General features: G+C 44.4%; 1 protein-coding gene across 3 annotated transcripts in view; it reads left to right on the plus strand.

Moving 5' to 3' along the window:
• The window catches only part of LRCH1 (leucine rich repeats and calponin homology domain containing 1), a 633,328-nt gene that overhangs the window by 386,211 nt on the left and 229,116 nt on the right, over window positions 1–18,001 (plus strand). The gene's annotated exons all lie outside the window — the stretch shown is intronic.

An 18,001-nucleotide genomic window follows, 5' to 3' on the forward strand; every position in this document is an offset into this window, starting at 1 on the left:
ATTCTCTCGCCATTCTTTTCACATTCCCTTCCTTTCACCTCCTATCCTTTCATCTACCCATCTTCTGTCTCTAAAATTTACGTTTTCTTTCCGTTCTCTTTTGCTCACTTTTTGTATTTGTCACTTTCTCTGTAAATTACCCTACTGTCGTGATTTCCTCCCTTCTCTTTATTTCCTATGCTGTACATACATGTTAGTCTACCTCCCCATCCCTCTGTCATCATATTCCCTATCAAGTATTGTGCAGACCTGCAGACAGAAGAGGCACATACACCAGTAACGTAGAAACCCAGAATTGGGAGCCTTGTGAACTAGTGCCTTGTTAGTGGTGTAAAACGCTTGTCGTGAGATCCCTCCTTTGCAGTTTCTAGTCACAGTAATATAATTTCGGTCACAAGTCTTCCACTGTAGCCCACACAGCATTATACCCATCCAGGGGCACAGCTAATAATACTGCGACAGGTGCAGTGGAACTGGGCAAAGACAAAGAGATGATGGACGGAGTGCTGAAACTTTTCAGACACTCGCCCCCAGTGACAGATCTGGGTTGAATCCATCATCGCTCTTTAGCTCTCTTCGCCACCCCAGTTCAGACACAGCCATATGCAAATCAGCCTTGACCCTGTGCCTCATGGGAACAGTACAGAACAAACTGCCAAGCCTGATCTTCTCTGGACCGGAAACAAGCATCCTGGGACTGTTTTCGGCATAAAACCCCTCATCGGCCAGGTTAGCTTGAATCCAGTGTCGAAGTGAGCAATGGACCTATGTCTGGGCATACCCTGCCAACTTAGGGCGAACAAAGCAAACACAAAGAGATGATGGACTGAGCGTTGAAACTTTTCAGACACTCACCCCCAGTCACAGATCTAGGTTGAATCCATCATCGTTCTTTACCTCACTTCGCCACCCCAGTTTAGACCCAGCCATATGCAAATCAGTCTTGATCCTGGTCCAGTGCATCGCATTTTTGGCTGTATTCTACTGCCAGGTCTGGGGACGGCCAATTTTCTTAGTTGCACCAAGGCCCATGCACCCTAGCAACACCACCATTAAGAGCTTTCACCCACAGTCAGGATGGGAGGTGCACAAGTCCTAAAAAAGAAGTGGGAGGGCTAACCAAATTAGGCAGTATGCAAGTGACTTCATGGCGTGTGATATCAGTGTGTGACGTCACAATGCTTGACATTGCACGTGGCATCACAGAAAGTGGGTTCACAACTCATGACCTCCCAGGAAGTGACATCAAATCTTGAGACCTAACATAGGTTTAGCAGGTCTATTATGAGTACATTCGAGCGTATTACAATATTTAACAAATTAGATTTTGCATTGGGGTTGTGCCAAACAGTTGACGCAACCCGATGCAAAATCTGGGCATCAATTTATAAATTTATTGTTTAAAACCCTGCCGCAAAGAAATTGTCAACAAGGAGAAATATGGTAGTAAATCTGTTATGCTTAATTGGTTGCAAAGTCTGTATTTTAAAATATATCATGTGGTTAAGAAACCTGTTGTAGTGATCTTTGTGTTCCAGCTTAATCTCGGGTAATAATAATGATGGTAAGATAAATCTGGAGGATAACATGTTTGCTGGAGAGATCTGTGTTTTGTCTAGTCCCTGTTTTGAATCCAAGTAGCATAGAGGGTTAATATGTCATCTGCAAAGCCCATTATGTAACACGTAGATTACAGATTTTTATTTTATGCAGATTGGTAAGTGGGTTACTGCTTTTACCTCAGATCATTTTATTGCTTGCAGTTGATAAATTATAGTCCTTCTACTATACCACAGTGAGCTGTGAAGGACATGTGACTTCTACACCTTGTAACCCTCCCTGTCTTATGTAACACATCCTGCACATTGATTTACGTACATGATTTATTGTAAGTGTATGCTGTGTACATGCGATGTAAAGCACACTGAATTGAGATGAGTAGTGCTAAAGCGCTATAAAACAAATATAACAAAATAGTGGCATTTAAATAGTTATGTGTAAATAATGGGACAGACCAACACAACTGACATTGTTACAATGCATGCATATCTCTTATATACAGGAACTGAACAAAGTCTATAAGCATGCTTCTCATAAGTACCTCTGAATAGATAACTAGCTGTGAGCCTTTGTCTCACCTGCATTGCATCTAGCTGCGAGGCTCCCCATAATTCTCAGCCAGGATACTCCCAACAAAAGGAGGCCCGACGGCCCCTTAACTTTTTTTGTTATGGATGAGCTGGAATCTAATAAACCCCTTCCCCGCCTGCACTTTGCTACTTGGAAGGAAAGCAGACAATGTGCAGGCACTGCTGAAATTGAAACAGTGTCTGAAAACTACACCAGGACAAGTTCAGCATATTTCTGTGGGGTCCAACCTCTTATGCCGTCTACTCGCGAGTACCCTTGATTTGTGCCCTGGTTGTACAGATGAGTCCAACAACAATGGATGCCGATATAAAAAGAGCACACATCACAGTTGCCTGAATTGTTTTAGCCACTGCCACACAAATAAAGCGAGTGGAGGGTGTGTTCACTTCAGTGCTTAATTTGAGCTTGTGGTGTCCGGTGCTTGGCACCGGCACTTGATTGTCAACACCGGCGGTTGTGACAGTCTGCCACAAGGTGAAGCCGCCTGCCACAACAACAGTTAATTATTAATTCAAAACACATTAAAATGATTATTACCCTCCACCCAAGCACTTCTTGTAGCTTTTGGGGCCTGAAATAGTCTGAATTGTCACACTTGTAGGAGTGTGGTGGTTAGTAGGTGGGTTGTTACTATAATTGGCAGCATAGCAGTTACTATGTGTGGTGTAAGCTGCAGTGGTCTCCTGAGGAGGGCCCTAGCACGTAGTAGGTTTTTACAAATTAGGCACTGGTTACCTCTGTATGTTGAGTAATTACAAAATGTAGACATTGCATTGCTCTTATTCTTTTTATATCGTCCGGCTTAAGTGCTAATACCAGGCCTGTGAGGTTCAGGGGTGACAACAAGGCGTCGGAACTCAGGGCGCCCAGTGGAGAGTGGAAATATTATTAGAGGAAAAACAAAAAAATAATTGTGCACTTGCATAGAGTCTACAGATACATTGGAATGGATGACATGCGTGACCAGTAAACCAAAGAGGCAATTGTTTATAATAATTTTTTGAGTGTACTGCCTTGTGTAGCGTAATTGATGCGCTTCTGTGTAGGCCGAGAGTCAGGAAGGAGGAGGGTTGTGCTCTCACACCAAAGCTTGACGTCAGCCATTAGGGTGTCTTCAGGAAAAGGACAGGACACACCTTACTCGGCACATACCGGATGTGGATGTCCTGCTTCACACAGTGTCCCCGAGAGGAAAGTGTCAAAGTCCTGACACAGAACGCCGCGGCCCAGCCTCTGCCTAGTGACTTGCTCATTGATATACAGCCAGCCAGGCCCCGCTCCAGACCCTCCAGCAGCCGAATGACAGCTCAGCGAAAGGAAGTGTACTCCAGGGACGGTGCCAGAGGAAGGCACGCCTGTGCACGCTTGGCAGCAGAGCACTTCCGGGGCATGGGAGAGGTGACCCCGCAGGGCAAGCCAATCAGTGCACAGTACAAGTGCTGCATGAGAGATGTGCAGAGGGAGATCTTACAGCTCTTGGCGGTCTCCCGGCTCAAAATAAAGAATCTGTATGGGGAGATTATGCAGGGTTTCAGGACAATTCTTCAGTGAGGCTTTACTCTCTATTTATGGACTCATGAGCACTGTCACCTTGAGTGCTAGACTACCTATCACTGCTCTCGCAACAGCCCCTGAGTTGGTGTCTCTGGTGTACATGCTTCTAACCTGAGATTTTGTGGGAACTGGACATGCGCTGGAGTGAGAAACGTCACACAGACACTTGGGGCCAGAACTGGAGCGAGGGCTCTTGCACCTAAGTCTCTTTTTAGCTTTTATTTTCAGGCTCGCCTGAATGGTGATGCCTGTAATAGGTGTCGGCAGAGTGTAGTTACAGCTCGTTGGTGAGCGGGGCTGCAGTGAAAGTGAATTGATGGAAACTACATAACACACTACTCGCTAACACTAAGCATTAGTAGCAAACCATCCCATCACTTGGGCTTGAGCGCCATTTTCATTCATGCTCAGCTTTTGGGGTAGTGCAAAAAAGGTTTTTAAGTCACTTTGGGCCTCTAGCTCTAAGTTTTCAGCAGTTAAAGAGAGTTGGGGGTGACATTCCTCGTTTGCAGCTTTTCAGAACATTCCCCGTCCAGAGGCTTCATACATTGAGGGAGTGTTACTTAAATTTTCTAACTTAGCCAAAACTCCCAATGTAAAATGTATTTGGTGTTCTGGATCATTCCCTAGCCCAAACCTTAGCAGACTGATTTGGGTTCCCAACAGGCCTTGTCCCTCAGCCCCAGGGTCTCCGTCAGTCCCAAGAGGGCCTCGTCAAGCCAGATTTTCTGCAAAACCACTGTTTATGTAAGTGAGTTCCATTTTTGTATTCTATGTGCACAATTCACAATGGGAAATGTAGTCACATAAATACGTTTATGACCACATTTACCTTTGTTATGCATGCCAGGAATACACACACACAAATGTGGAGAAACACAAAGCTGTACATCCCACTCCTGGGTTACAAGTAGGCTTTTCAAGGTGTGGTATGTTTTCAGAGTTTTTAAATGCCCACAGATATGTACATTTGTAGGTATTCCAAACTCTGCTCCGACTGGCAATGGTTTAAGACTTTTACTTCTCCTTCCAGGATAAAAAGGGGAATTGATCATCCCCCTCCAGACTTACAGTGGGTGCCGGAGGAGAGTTGTCCCAACTGAAAAACAAAGAAATGTGCATTTACACAGGAAACCCTTTACCAATGGGAATAGGACTCACTGGAAAAAGTCACAGGATCTCTCCAGACGAACACTTCAAACCTGTGTCTCGTGCAGCTTTCCAGGCATACTCTGTGGAAAGTTGGTGAATAAAAAAAAAAAGTACATTCAAGGATAGAGGAAAATCTCTTCCTGTACTTTTAAAATTTTGTCTGTAAATAGTGCTCATTATTTTTTTTTTTTTTTTTTTTCCCCTGTGTTAATATTATTGACGTTCGGCATGGATCCAGCTCTCCATGACTCTCACTGGCTCCCTCTATGCATGTCAGTTGACGTAATGCCTCATATTTTTAATCGTACCATCACATATTTTGAAATTCTAGACCTAGTCCTTTTAGTCTCATCCTCAAAACATTCTCCAATGCATACCCCTTAACATGCTGTCCTTCCTTCTCTCTTTAGTCTTCATTCAGTTCCTTCGTCTCAGCTTGTTCATCCATTCTGCGATCTATTTTCTATATTACTCTTTATCCTCAATACTACAATCTAGAAGCCTATACACAGACCTGTGTCTGTGGTTTGTACTTAAATTGACCTAACTCCTGTTGCTGATAGTTTTGGATGGAGCTGCCCCTTCATTTTTCATCATCTTTATTTAGTTTTTTGCAAGAGCATGTCATTATACAATTGCATCATATGATACAACCAGCAGTAGAAAACAAAGGGCCTCAAAGCAAAGCAAAATACTTATAAAGCGAACATCATATTAAGAAAGTTCAGATAGATAGGGATTTTGTAAGAGAACACACATGAACTCCATATTTATTTATTTATAAAGTTTTATATAGCGCGAACATGATCCCGAGGGATATCGGAGCGCTTTACAATTGGAAGGGTAGGAAGGTAACAGTTGCATTACATGTGTCAAATAGGAATACCAAACAGAACACATATCAAATAGGACTCACAGAACAAGAACAGTTACCAATACAAAGGGTCAACAAACAATAAGATAAAAACTGGTACATAGCGAAATAGGAGAGGAGCAAATGATTCAAACCAAGAAGAATAGCATCCAGCACAGGGCTTAAAGGTGTAAGCCCAATGCATTAGAGCAGATGATCTATCACCCTATTAAGGTAAGAACGTGTTCATAAGCAATCTTTTTACTTCCAGTTTGAAAGCAACCTTGGAGGAGTATCTGATAATCTCGCCAAACAAAAGGACAAACACCTGAGTATCAGAGGCCCATGGCACAATAACTCTCATCTCAGGGCGCTTCATGCCCTTTTATCCTCTCTGACCACATCACCTGCAGATTTCTGACCCCTGTTTAACCTAACCCCTCCACTCTCACTTAACAGATCCGCCAGCCATCACTCCATACCTACTACCCTATCTCCCCCCTCACACAGTAGGCCTCCATCCGTAACTAATCATGACCACTCCCTATCCCCAGCCCATTCTCCTCCCACCTCCCACGCCCCTTCATCACTTCCCTGTACCCGGACTTCCCCTAGCCTACACAACACTGTACTCGTCCTACCTACTGTAACTTCCAAACCCCTCACTCCTCCCAGCCCCGTCACCGCTCACCCCACACCATCTACCACATCGCCCCCTCTCACATTAGTCCACCCTCTGCAAATAACTCAGACCACGCACTCCCGATACCTCCCCTCTCCTCAATTGCCCAGATCCTACACAACATTGAATGTGACCTATCTAATTTAACTACGGAATTTTCCCAACTCAGAAAAGACTTTTGTCCACAGCACCAGAACCCTCCCTCACCATAAAACCACCATCCTCCCTCCCTCAAACATCCCCAATAACAAACACAACCTTTGGAGATCACTCCCTCTCCGATGCCGTAAGCATAGACCTCTCAGCACCTCGAACCATCTCTCCCCGTCCGACCTCGCCGACCTATGTAACTCCTACCTTACTAATCTGCCAACCACCAACCCTCCACTCCCTTATGCCCCCATCCCTGTTATCATAGGGACAAATAGAACCCCCTCCTCCCCCGCTTCCCCCAGACCACCACCTCAACTTTCGCTGATCCACTCTTGCCCTCCCTCCATACCCAACCCCACACCACTGAAATGCATGCTAGTTAACTGTCGCTCCGCGGTCCTACACGCCACGGAAATCTCAGAAACCATCCTGAGTGAATCCATTGATATTGCATTCCTCACTGAAACTTGGCTAAATGACCACTCAGTGAGCATACTTGGCCTTCTCTCCCCCCCGGGATACTCTATTCTTAGAAAAGACAGACCTAACAGAGTTGGGGGAGGGCTAGCCATTATCTTCAAAAAGGAACTTCAGATTTCCCTTATCACTAACCCAGGCTACTCCTCACGCGAATACCTGGAAGCAGAACTGTTAACTCAAAACTCCCGCCCAATTCGTCTACACAACATCTATCGCCCCCCGGGACCACCACAGCCCTTCATTGAGGACTTATCTGATCTACTGGCGCAATCAGCATTATCCAACTCAAAAAATCTCTTTCTTGGGGATCTTAACCTCCATTGGAATGATACCAATGACCCCACCATCTCCCTCCTCACTACACTTCATGAAATCAACGAACTCAAACAACTCTGCCAATCTCCAACTCACACTAAAGGATCCATACTTGACGTCATTCTGTCCAAAGATGATCTGACTTCCGTTACCAATATCATCCCCACTGACTGGTCCGACCATCACCTTATACTCTTCACCATTGCTACCTCAGCAAACCTCCCTGCCCCTAAAACTACCAGACCTAAGAAATTGACCAGAAACCTAAAAGGCATCCCCCCAGGAGTTCTACAATCGAAACTCCAAGCTCAACTTCTTCTCATCCCCCCCTCCCAAAATGCGAATGAGCTCACTGAACTATTTAACAATACTGTTACAGATGTTCTTGACCAACTAGCCCCGCCTAAACTCAAAAACCAAAGAAACACCTCCTCTAACTCTTGGTTTAATACAGAGATAAATAATGAGAGACGGGCACTCAGACTGTTGGAAAGAACCTGGAGACACCATCCCTCACCCTCCCATCTTGCACTTCTCAGACATGCCAGATCCACTTACAAAAAACACATCCTCAAGGAAAAGGCATCCTTCTCTCAACTGGACCGTGCCAAAAACATACCCAGGGAACTCTTCAAAATCATCAGAAACCAAACTTCCCCCGCACCTCCAAATATGACAGCCTCATCAGACAGATGTGAAGAAATTGCCCACTTCTCGGAAAAAATTGCCAAAATTGACCAATCCTTCCTTCCCACACAACTATCCTCCAACTCCCAATCCAATCCTGTCCTCACCTCTAATGCCTACTCCACATCCCCCCTTCCAGACGACACACTCTCTCCTCTGCCCTCTATCCTACCGCTCCCCAGCGTGACTCCTCACCTGCCCATTTCCATACCCCCCCACCACTCCACAGGCCTCTCACCTTCCACATCTCCAGTAACCAACTCCCCTAAATCTCAACTTAAGAACAATGCCTCCTTGCTCAACTTTCTCCCCGTCACTGAGCTTGAAGTCCTCAATATAATTGGTAATCTAAAACCGTCCTCCCACACAAAAGACCCAATAACCTCCAACCTTGTCCCTGCCCTTAAGCACATCATCACCCCATTCTAGACCAAAATCATCAACACCTCTCTCTCCACGGGCTGTATCCTCCTCCCTTCAGCTTGGTCAAATCTCGCCCATAATCAAAAACCCCAATGCTGACCCCAATGACCTAAATAATCTCCGCCCAATCACTAACCTCCCCCTTCTCTCAAAGGTACTTGAAAAATGTGTCCTACTACAACTAGACAAACTCATAGAAAATTTCAACCTTCTTGACCCCTTTCAATCTGGCTTCAGAAAAGGCTGCAGCACCGAAACTGCAATGCTCAATGTCATAGATGACATCCATCAATCACTTGACAATGGCGAGACATGCCTTCTTATCCTTCTTGATCTCTCCGCAGCATTCGATACAGTCCACCATTCAGCCCTACTTAATGTGCTTAGGACCCGTTTCGGCCTTAATGGCACCGCCTACAAATGGTTCATCTCCTATCTACAACACCGTACTCAGCAAATCAAAATTAAAAACTGTCTCTCTACCCCCACTCCTGTCTCCCTTGGAGTCCCCCAAGGATCTATTCTCTCTCCCTCCCTCTTTAACCTCTTTATGGAACCCCTCACCCTCATTCTTAACCAAGCAGGCATAAATTACCACCTCTACGCCGATGACACCCAAATCTATTACAAGATTAAAACTCATGCTGACATCTTACACCTGAACAACACCCTTACCAAGATCCAAACCTGCTTCCATTCCAATCATCTCAAACTCAACCCTAACAAAACCGAAATCATTCTCTTCTCCCCCAAAAATAACCCCCTACCCGTTCAATCATGGATCTCTGACCTCAATGCACTGAATTGCTCACTCACCCTGTCCAACTCCGTCAAATCTCTTGGCATCACTATCGGCAACACCCTAACCCTTAATGTTCACATCAAAAACTCTGCCAAAGGAGCCCTCTTCACTCTCCGTCACCTCAAGAAAATTAAACCATTCATACCCACCGATGATTCCAAACTCGTAGTTCAGTCGCTTGTTCTATCACGTATTGATTATGGTAATGCCATCCTTAATGGAATCCCCAAAGTACACCTAGCTCCAAACAAAGCTGTGCTCAACCTTGCTGCCAGGCTCATCACGGACTGCAAACGCTTCGATCATATATCCCCGGCTCTCAAATCTCTTAAATGGCTCCCTATCGAAGGCAGATCTGCCTACAAAACCGCCTGCATTACTCATAAATTCCTCCACCAAAACACTCGCATTACCTCTCAGAGAAACTCCACACTGCGGGCTCCACTCGACCTCTGAGAAGCACCAACACCCTACTCCTAATCCCACCTCTGCATAAAAAGAAAGCTACACGATCTCGCTCCTTCTCTGTCAATGTCCCTATTATCTGGAATGCCCTCCCAAAAAACCTGCGCTGTAATCCCTCCTATTCTAGTTTCAAAAAATACCTCAAAACCCACCTCCTCAATTATTATTGGGGTTCCTAACCTCTGTCCTACTCCTGATTTCTTATCTATCACACTATATATGTTCAGTAATTATATACCCTGTTCTCCTGTTTCACCATTTACCGAATTACTTAAATGTATAGCTCCTGCCCCTGTTTATTTATCTGGTTTTGTATAATGCTCATGTTGTCTGTACTTTGTAAATTTTCGTTGCACTACCTTTCATATGCTTTTATACCCTATGTGCCTTATACTATCCTTATCTTGTAAAGCGTTCTGATACCTCTGGGTCTAGCCAGCGCTATATAAAACCTTCAAAATAAAAATAAATAAATAAAATGATATATCGGGCATACAGGAGTAAGTGTAGTTAGGGATGAAATGGGAAGTTCATCTAATTTGTAGCAGAGCGTCGGTGCTATGTCGCAGCCGGAAGCCGTTTTGAGATGGATCCAGTATTGAGTTGATTTCCAGTTATTGGGTTAAAATGGAGTTGACATAAGATTCCATGATTTTGATAGAAACGGGAGCAGAGAAATCGGACTAAAGTTTTCAGGCTTGGACACCTCCAAATTTGGCTTTTTCAGCAGAGGAACAACTTTGGCATATTTCCACGACTTAGGGATTGACGCCGAAGATAAGGACAGATTGATCAGCTCCAGCCACTCGGGTAGATGACAGTCTTGGAATTTTAAGAAGAAGTCCAATTTCAGAGGGTCGTCTGGAAACCCTGATTTTACTTTGGCAAGCAGAGTTTTCAGGGCTTTGGGGGAGATAGGAGGAAATGAGGGAAGGGAGTGGGTCTCAAGACCCAAGGGCAGTCTTCTTCCAAGGCAGGGGGGGTATCCCCAGGGTAGAAGCTGCTGTAGATACGCTCTACTTATTAATAAAACAAAAAAAAAAAGGCCAGTACTTTACATTGTATATCGGAGGATATGGGACTGTCAGGGGCCGTGGGGTGGGGGGGGGGGAGGGGGGATTTTACCATATCCTTCAGGAGTGTAAAAATTGTTTTGGTGGGGTTGCTGCTAGTGGTGATCATGTTGGCATCGTGTGCGGCCCTAGTCTTGCGGACTAGTTTAAGGTATGCTTTGATCGCAATTCTCTACTGTGCCTTAGCCACCAGGTCATTGGACCGTCTCCATGCCCGTTCTAGGACCTTACAGTTCTTTTCCTAGATGTGGTGAGAGGCTCATTAAACCAGGCATTAGCCTGCGCACATTTGGGGTGGGTTAGTTTGGCCGGTATGCAATTATCCAGTGCTTGCGTGACCCACCCCAGGAAAGATTTTTTAGCTACTTCAATGTTTGTGGGCTGTTCTGGGGGCTGGGATCTAAGGGCAGCATTAAAGGCAACAGGGTCTAGTTTGTGCCAAGGACGTTTGAGTGAGGGGTTGCGGTGCAGTTGCGATTTGGGGCTGGCTAGTGATGAGGGAGATTAGGAGAGTGGCCTGCACCTCTAAGGACTGAAGGTTCAAGAAGATAGGGCCCAGGAGGTGCCTAGCTAGATGGGTCGGCCCTGGGACTAGTTGAACCAGTTGGCAGGCTGCCATGTCACCAAGGAAATTGCGAATGTCAGCAGCCTCCGGTGACACCAGGTGGAGGTTCAGATCACCTATAACGTTAAAGTTGGCTGTATAAAGAGCTAGTGTAGTGACATCGTTTGCTAGGGCTTCTCTGAAGATTTTTCATGGGCCAGGCAGGTGGTAAATGAGCAGCCCTGAAACAGTAAAATTGTCTGTTAGTGCAATTTTAAACAGTCCGATTTCACAATCCCCCCTCTCTTCCCCCAGCTCTGTTAAAGTTGTTCATGGCATAACCAACGGGAAGGGCCAGGGCTGGTATGGCAATGGAGTCATTGGAGAGCCATGTCTCCGTGAGAAATAGGACATCAGGAAACCCTTCATGTAGGAGGTCGAGCACCGCTGCATAGTGCTTAGTCAAGGAGCGACAGTTTAGACTACAGATTTTATAATCCTTTGCGTTAGAGGTGGAGGCTAAGGACTGCAGGTAGGGGCTGACCTTGAAGGTGCTCCGATAACAGTGTGAAGGGCAGGCATCAGGTGCCCAGTTCTGTTTACCACAGGAAGCTTTGTCGCACAGGGCTTCACAAGAGTGTACCAACTTGTGTGGTAAAAGTAGGGCAAAATGCCTGGTTCCTGGCGACGTGCGGGCGCGGACAGGTGCAGACGGGCTTGCCTTTGGCACACCAGCGGCACGTCCACTGCGAGCGTCCGCACTACGGTGTGCATTTAATGCCTGGGGGCACAACTGGCATTGTGATGCATGGTTACTGCTGCAGGAAATGCCTAGGCCCACTTCAAAAGGTCCAGGACTGGGGAGGTACCACTTGACTCTGCAGACTCACAGATGGCAGAGACCAGGTGCAGAAGCAGGGTGGTTGGAAGTCTTTTATGCCCCAGAGACTTCAGATCAGCCGGCTAGCCCTTCGAGTCACCTTGGGTTCAAGTGATGCCAGTCCAGTCGTTCTCACCCAGGCAGGGTAACAGCAGACAGCAGGGCAGCACAAAAAGGCAGGAGTCCAGCTGAGTGGCAGTCCTTCAGCAGCACTGCAATCCTTCTTTTTGGCAGACCTCACTGGTCCAGAAGTGTACTGAAATGGTGTTGTCAGAGGTTGAGTACTTATACCCAGTTGTGCCTTTGCAGTGAGGAAGACTTCAAAGACAGGCCTTTGAAGTGCACAGAGATCCGACCTTCCCACCCTGGCTCCAGACTCAATACAGGGGAGGTATGCAGCCATTTGTTTGGGGACCGGACACAGCCTATTCAGGTGTGAGGCTGGGTCCAGCTCCTCCTTCCCATCCTGCCAGAATGGCCGATCAAGTCACACCTAAGTTCCCATTAAAATGTCAAGTGTCCTGCTGATTCTCAAAAAAGTATGTACATTGGACTGGTGAATCCATCATGTGATGAGCTGCTCTGCCTTGAATTCCAGCCATTTTTGGCAGCAGGGATTATTAGGTCGAGCCTGGGCAGTGCATGCTCTACTCTGCGAGCTATAGTGTGTTGGAGTGTGTACTTGAAGCCCCGTCCACTCTCCGCCCATATTTGTCATTGGCTTGTGTCATTGTCCTTCGTAAATGCTGTCTTCTGATTCGTTATTAGGCTTGTTAGTCCCTCCATAGTACCGCCTTGTCTTCATTTGTAACCTCCCATGAGACAGGCCCTTTTACTTCGGTTGTTACACAGTAGTTTTCTTTAGTCTGTTAGCACTATTTTCTGTAATGAGTTCTCTTACTGCTGGAGGGCAGGAGGGTCAAGCATTTTAAATGCAATAGGTCTCGCATTTGTGAGAGTTTAAGCTATTTGTATTGTAAATGACAATGCCTTTTATTTATATTTTAAAAAGCAAACATAAATAAAAGGCATTGTCATTTACAATGCGAATAGCTCAAACTCACATAAACGTGAGACCTATTGCATTGTAGATGCTTGTTTTTAATTACTCTTGTTTTTCTATGTGGACTACATAAAACTTATTCTGCGATAATCCGAGAGCAACCTGAATGCGGTACCACACGTGTTACCCCTCAAAGGGCATGGCATATCATCCAAACACAAGGAGATGATGGACGAAGCGCTGAAACTTTTCAGACACTCACCCCCAGTCGCAGATCTGGGTTGAATCCATCATCATTCTTTAACTCCCTTCGCCACCTCAGTTCAGACCCAGCTATATGCAAATCAGTCCTGACCCTGTGCCTCATGCCTCACAAATGATGATATATATCACTATAGCCTCATTGGCGACATAACATTTCTTAATGTATAGAATACCTGGAAGGACCTAGAGGACTGAATAGGATTAAGTAGGCTTAAGCTAAACAGCTCCAAACCCAAGTCTGCGTATATGGCTGCAAATCCACAACCCTTTCCCTCAATCTTGTCCCCCCAAATTAAGAAGAAAAAAAACCCCTCTGTTTGTCTACCTGAATCTGCCAGATTAGCCGGGCCCTTAGATCATCACAACCTGAACTGAATTCAGATGGGTTCACTCGGAAGGAGCCTTCTCTAGTTCTACCCACAACTGCGCCTCTATGCATGATCATGTACATCAGCTACATCAAGAAATCACTGTTTTTAAAGTGCTGAGCAACTTAAATTGTATTCGCTAACAATTCTAAAAAATTTTAAAAAAAAGAAATATGAAATAGCAGTTCAAAATTCACCGAACTTCATAAAACATGAACATTAAAACGAAAAATAATGCTTTATTATCTTCTCTTGACATTATTCACTGTATTGCCGTTAGTGTGGCAGATCTGTATGGTCCCGGTACCTTCAAGCCAGAACGGTGTCCTTTCCGTCTGAGTAGAATCATCACTTCTGAGAGCGCAATATATATATTTTGTGTACGAGTTGGTAGTGAACATCGATAGTGATGTTTTGTGTGCATAGCCAGAAAGTTTCACCAGATCTGGTATGTGCTGTCTTGAGGATCAGGATGTGAAGGAGCTCTTTGTATGAAGTACCTGGGAATATGGCCTCTCGCAAGTGACCCCCGTAGCCGCTTAAATCAGTCAGCTGTGGGGCTGGTTTACAGTGTGTGTTGTCTATTAGAGTTATAATCAATATGATATAATTAACAATTAAATGATATTGTGTGCTTGATGAGGTGTGCTGTATGTGTGTTGTTCTGACGTCTTCTGTTGGGGGATGTCATTGTTGTGGTTGTGACACAAATATGTGTTGGGTGTGTGCTTCGTGTTCTTTTTAGATGTTACTTGGAATTTATTGCTGTTTGCTCAGTGACCTCTAAGTTCCGGTCTCATTTGCATAGCTATGCACTCAAGTGCCACTCCAGGGAATGTATATAGTTGGGTGTATTTTTCGTTATTATGTGTGCTGTTGTGATCTTGTTGATATACCAAGTATCAGGAAGATTACAACTTTTCTGCTGAAACTCTATACCCTACGCAAAGCTGCTCTTCAATATATAGATGGTTCTGTACATCTTGACCACACTCCAGTTGGTGTGCAAAGGGCTTTAACAAGTCTACATATAGCGATAACGAAGAAACAAACTAAAACTGGAGTTGACAAAAACAAAGGTTATGCACTTAGGGAAAACAATGTACAGACATGTGGTTGTTCAAATGAGAAAGATAACATTAACAGACTCATTCTACTATTTTGGTGTGTGGCAAGTATGCGCTTAAAGACTCAGCTACAGGCTATTTGAGACCGTGCAAGCTATTTCCAACATCATTTAAGAAAACTTTATTGGAACCTTAATAGTCTGAAGTGTACCGCCATTTGTGAGTTACTCAGGTTGAAAGTGATCCATCAGTAACCTATGGCTCAGCTTCATATGGAGCAAAGTTACGCAGAGAACTCGAAAAATCTTCTCAAGAGCTATATACAGTTTGTTTGGTCTACCAAACATTACTCCTACTAACCAACTCCGATTGGAATTTGGCCCACTTAACCTTGCAACACTTGCAGATGTTCAGTTTGTAAAATATTGTTTACAATTTTAAAACAGCAGCCCACGATTTATAAAAAATAATGGATCTGGAATGAATTATGTGAACAACCGAAAAATGGCACCCCCAATTTAGACAAAATACTTAACGAGATGGTGCTGAAGGAGCAATGGAATAACAACATAGAGTACAGTGCATTTAAGATGCTCGCTTGGACTGCTGCAATTGTTATCTGATTTGGAAAGAGCACTGAGGAGCTGTCACAAGGACATCTACAGCACCGCCCTACTGCTCTCCTTGCCCACAGTATTATTGGAGCATGAACCGGAAACCAAAGACAACGTAACGTAACTGTTGTAGAGTGTGTAGTTGGTGAGTTGAGTCTTCAGCTCGTGTTATTTTCCTATGCTCGTTCCTGCTGTCTTAAAAAGATGCTCTAAGGACCTAATTTATAGGGATTGGGGCTTGCAGGAATGATAAAGCCAAGACAGCATCTTCTCAAGGGATTGGCCCACACCTGGCCTGATTTGTAGGCTTATACAATATATGGACTTGGCAGTCAAATAATTAAAGTATTGCCAGGGTAATCATCATTCAACAGCCTGGGATAATGTAGCAAACACTTTACTGAAACACTTTATTGACTATAAGCTTAGAATTCTAACCAGTTCTGGCACTATTCCCTTTCCTGCATAAATAACCATGATCAGTCTGCAGTTGGACTCTCAGCTGCTCTGTACTTAGTGCCTGCAGAGAATGAGTTGTGTTTAGCGTCCTCGCTGTATACGCTATTAGGAGCCATTCGATCAAAAAATTTACTGTTTTAACTTTCTTTCAGTTTGAATGATTAGAAGACGGGGTAAAGCCGCCTGATTATTAGGAGACCACCCTCAAACTGATTGATATTATTCTATAAGATTAGAAATTGTACGCACTTTCCCCAGTAGGCTAGCAGTAATTCTTTTCATTTTACGATAAAGCTTAATGTTGAACCTCAGTTAATCACCAACAGTGACTATCAGTCAATATAGGTCTTGATCATTACGTTTTCGGTTGGTTGAAGTAAATGTGTTGTGTTTAGCATTCTCTTTGCATAAACAATTAGGTGAAGGAGTGAAAATTACCTGATTAATGGGGGTGATCATAAAGTCAATTGCGATCAGGTAGTGGTTAGATAAAAAACGGCACCATATTCTGACAGAATAAAACGATCGCTCGTTTTGAAGTTGTAGAATGATGTCTGACGTGACCTTTGTTGCTGTCTCCATGATGCTAGATGACGAGAGAGGTATTCTTTCTATTCTTTCCTGTTGGGTGCAGTATCTGTTTACCTTGTATTGTGACCATGGCCGCTGTGGCATACAACTTAGGTGTAAAGATAATATTTTATAAATGCAAAAATGTAGAGTTCTCGCAATATAAACAACATCTTTACGGATACTCTTTTTGCTTTAGCTATTTTTTCACCTTAGATATGTTTGGTTCTTAGTTTCTTACCTATATAACAACATATATATAACTCCACATGTCAATACAGACTGTAGAACGTCACCATTGTGTATTTTACAGCATCAGTGACATCAAACTATATAGGTAAGCTACTACATAACAGACGTAGCACAGCAAGAGAAGCACTAAAATACATCCCTTCCCCTGAAAGCTTCCTCCTACTATACAGTTATGACATAGGAACTAGCCTAAGAGTGGTTGATCAATTACAGAATAGTCCAGTGTTCCACTAATGAGACCTGTCCATTTATATGAACAGCGCATTTTGGTTGGGAAGGACAAGGCACATGAGGCTAGCAGTTGGTGTTTTCCTGTCTGAATGAACCCTCACATTAAAAAAGAACAGGGTAATACATGAAGTTGCCATTAAAGTTTGTCATTTTCCAAAGATGGCCTAATGTAAAGATAGTGGGGCCTATTCACAAATTAAATTGGAATTAGTAAACTAGTAGTCCTGTGGTACTATTTTTGTGTTTTGTGACTATTTTCAGTTTAATTGTTCATAGGCCTGGGCGTAGTTCGCAGAGTTTTGCTATGCGGAACTCCACAAAAAAACTCCCTGAGTGGCGGAGTGCAGTGCGAACTGCAGTTTGTGCTGATATTTCTGCCGCTCTGGTTGAAATTCTACCCGAGCGGCAGCTCGCGCTCGCGAACTTACCATTCGGGACGCGAACGGTGCGAGCGGGGAAAAAACTCTGCTGCACATCGCGAAGCAGAGTTTTTTGCACTCCGTGAGCTCCACGGAGTGCAGAAAACTCTGCAAACTCCACGAACGGAGCAAAGTTCACCGCCCAGGCCTAGTTATTATGAATATTCCAGAAATATTCACATATAATTAGTACAAAACAAGGACTGTGCCCTCTTTGCACTTTTATGGAGTTGGACATATCAGGGGCGATTCTCCAAGGGATGTCAGTGCATGCCTGTAGTAATTCTTCCCATACTCATAAATGCTTTCATGAATAAGGCCCACTATTTGGAATTATGCAAACTACATCATCGCTCTCTGGACCAGTCATGCGGACCCAGCTCAACATGTTCAAATTTAACATTTTAATAACTCCTTCTAACAGATTTAGCATTGTCCAACAGCCTTTTAACTCCACTGTGCAGTGAAGTAGATCACACCTCAAGTGTGGGCCAGGTCAACAATGGCTGCTACAACCTGCTGCATGACTGTGCATTGTCT

Source organism: Triturus cristatus, chromosome 8, assembly GCF_964204655.1.
Source record: "Triturus cristatus chromosome 8, aTriCri1.1, whole genome shotgun sequence".
NCBI lineage: Eukaryota > Metazoa > Chordata > Amphibia > Caudata > Salamandridae > Triturus > Triturus cristatus.